Below are 3880 nucleotides of genomic sequence, written 5' to 3' on the forward strand. Positions count from 1 at the left end.
ATTCCTAGGTTGCATAGGTTGTAATCTAAAAGTTGCTCAGCAATGAAGTTGAAATCCTACAAGGGTAGGTCGTGGTTTTTAATCCCGTTGAGTTGGAACTTTTCCACGTAAAATTCCTCTTGTCATTTACTTACTGTCGTGTGCGTACGTTCTAGTAGAACTGATAGAGAACTTGGTTCTCTATAGAGTTTGGTGGACCCTTATATTCTATCAATTGGTATCAGAGCAGGTTCTTTCTATCAGGTTAACACCTAGAAACGATCCTCATGGCTGCTTCTCCAAACTTCGAAGAAGGCCAATCTACTTACAGACCACCTAGGTTCAATGGACAGTATTATGGATGGTGGAAAACTAGGATGCACGACTTCATCATGGCTGAAGATTCTGAGTTATGGGATGTGTTATGTGACAGAGCCTTTGTCTCTATGGCCTTTCTATCATCATTATTGAATTTTTTCCTTGTATTGGGAATGGCTACAACTGGGTTGCCAAGGTTCTTGGTAGGGACAAAGGCTCCGTCACATCACACATCCCATACTCAGAATCTTCAGCCATGATGAAGTCGTGCATCTTAGTTTTTCACCATCCATAATACTGTCCATTGAACCTAGATGGTCTGTAAGTAGACTGGCCTTCTTTGAAGTTTGGAGAAGCAACCATGAGGATCCTTTCTAGGTGTTAACCTGATAGAAAGGACCTGCTCTGAAATAAGACGTGCATCAACCAATTTATTTGATAAAATAAGACGTGCATCAACCAAGCTAATAAAGATCCCCTTTTTTTATTTCATTTCGTTTCAAATTTCATAATACAACTATAAGGCTACCAGAAAGGTTGAAGGCCAAATAGTTCCCGTCCTTTCTACCTGAAGATTTCAAGCGTTTAACTGGATTAAAGAAAAAGGAACAACACTATAAGTTAATTGAGGAACAAAGCTTCACTAGATATCCAAAAGATTACTAATCAAATATCTACATTTAGAACATTGCGCATTTGTAAAAAGATATGTTATTTATCTTCCATGAAAAAGTACTAAATTGTACAAAATATCCTCACGTACATGATATACCCATCCCACCTACAAGGAGTCCATAAGTTCCAAGATATCTACAAATATTAAATGATACATTTATTTTTCTCCAACAATCCAAATTCTCAATGCAACTAAATCTTACATGAGGAGTACATTTCATAGCTCCGTAAAAAATTCTGCTATTCCTTTCTAATCAAATAATCCATAAATGCATATCTGAATTGTTCTTCATACACTTGTGTACATATTTTCTCTATTTTCTGTTCATGCCAATAATTTAAAAGTTGCTCCATACTTCCAGCCTCCAGGCATCACCCAACAGACTCCATAAAAATTTAGGAACATATTTCATATCTGCCGGAAAATTTTATTTTGTGTCTCATACAACTTACAGTAGTTGTATGAGACAACTTTTTGTCTCACAGTTTTGTGGACCCAGAATTCTGAGGACCCAGAAGTGTAAGATTGGGGTCCACAATTTTGTGAGACAAAAAGGAGCCTCATACAACTAGTGTCAGTTGTATGAGACACAAAATAAAACTTCTCATATCTGCCAAGCTGCTTTATGGTGAACGAAACGATAGAGATTCCACATATATTTATTGGTAGAAAACACATAACCCTTTAAACAGAATAATTTTTATACTCTGGAAAGGCAATCCAAGAAAAGACAATCCAACATAAATTTAACTCAATTCACTTAAAATGTCAATCTGTGTCTATTTATGTGGGGATTAAAGGCCCTGATCGAGTACAAAAATTGTAAAAAATACACATCACGCCAAGAAGCAAAAAGAAGTTTGGCATGCTTGAGTGGTCTCAACTCTAGGAGAATGCTCCTGAAGCTTTTAGGCTTGATAATATCTTTGTATCCCAAAACCAAGATAACAATATCAAAAGTTTTGTTGTTAAAAACATGAAAGAATCTACTTATAATAGCTCATCTTTTTAACTTCTTCTCTTCCACAAAAGATCTCTGCAAACAGTGTAAAGATTGCAAAATTGATTCACGTACAATTTGGATATGAAGGAAGAAAATGTAATTTGGTACTACTTTGAGAGAGGTCTATTTCCCATACATAAAAATCACATCATAGTTGGACAATATTGTTGTGTACGGGTAAAATCAGGGAAAATATTACCACCGATTTTCCGGTAAAGAAACAAGAGGGAAGCATAATCTGACACAACCTCGAGTAAAGCTGAAGGGTTCCTAGTTCCGAAGCCTGGGGAGGACAAACGGTGCATCCAGGATCGGACACAACTGAACATCGGGTCCGGGCAGAGTGAAGGTTCGAGACAAAGGAAAAAGAGAAACAGGTAAGCACGATAAGTTAGAAGCTGTAATGTCCACCCTCAACCGGATATTATGGCGCGAATCCTGCCCAATATCAACTGCAGATCAACATTTACCGTAAAAAAGATTTTTACCTTATTTAGACTTGTACTAGGATTGAAAATCCCCTATTATATAAAAGGAAGAACTTTTTCATTTTAAACCATCGTTGGCACGCATATCAAAGCAATAGAAGTCCATTTTCATTCTCTAGCTGCTGTTCATTGTATTTTTCAGCTACTTAATTATTCCATTACAACCGAGCCAATCTCAAGGCTCGACCGAGGTCAATTTTCAGTGTTCTTCTAAAAGGCCAGTCTTGATTATTCATCACGTTTCGTTTGATTATTTTGCTTCACTTTACTTTATTTAATTTCTGTTCATAGGTCATTCGTGTTAAATTAAATCGCGTATCCTGTGACCCGTACAAATTTAATTGTTACTTATTTTAATGGTAAACAGTTTGGCACCCCCCGTGGGACTAAAAATATTAGTGGTGATTTAATACGAATCTCCATAACACACCCTATTTTACACTTGCTCTTTGAAGTTTGATTTCAGGTTAATCAAGAACGTCAAATTCTCATTCCGCTCACTTGAACGTTGACGCCGAGTCAGGCCACCACGATGAAAACAATAATGTGGTACCCAGCAATGACGTACCCTATGTTGATCCCAATAGTGTCCCAATTGTTGTCCTGATCGACGCTAACTCAAAGGTTTCCATCAACATCAACCTGCCAACTGACCCCGAAAATAGCATTCGCAGGGCACCCTGACCATTGACTCGAGAAGCACCCGAAGGGGAATGTGATTATGTTAGCTTGCGGTTGATCTTCGAAATGTTACAAGCTCAGCAAGCGGCAATAGCGCAGTTGCATACCCAAAGTCATGCCCCTAACAGGATCGAGTCTGAGCGAGTTAAAGAAAACGCTCGAAGGGATAAACAAATTGCCGTGGAACCGGATGAATTCGAGCCCGGGGAAACATCCGAGGTGATAAAAATGCTCGAAGCACTAACAAAGCGGGTTGAGTCTTGTGAGAAAAAGATAGAGGCAAACGACAAGAAGGTGGAAACTTAAAATTCAAGGGTCGATCAGATCTCGGGAGCGCTTCCAATATTGAACGAGCTAGATTCCTAAAAATTCATTCAGGAGCTTTCCCACCAAGTGCAGTACCGAAGCGAATCCCAAAGAGATTCTGAATGCTTCACATTCCCAAGTACAATGGGACCACGATCTAAACGAGCATGTAACCTTCTATACGTGTGCAATCAAAGGCATTGACCTAGAAGATGACGAGATTGAATTAGTGTTACTGAAGAAATTTGGGGAAACATTGTCCAAATGAGTGATGATATGGTACCATAACTTGCCTCCAATTTCTATTGATTCATTTGCTATGCTTGCAGATGCTTTCGTAAAAGGCCATGCCAGAGCCATCTAGGTCAAGATGAGGAAATCGAACCTTTTTAAAGTCAAGCAGCGAGATAACGAGATGCTTAGGGAGTT

The sequence above is a fragment of the Nicotiana attenuata genome, unplaced genomic scaffold (genome assembly GCF_001879085.1).
Source record: "Nicotiana attenuata strain UT unplaced genomic scaffold, NIATTr2, whole genome shotgun sequence".
Taxonomy (NCBI): Eukaryota; Viridiplantae; Streptophyta; class Magnoliopsida; order Solanales; family Solanaceae; genus Nicotiana; species Nicotiana attenuata.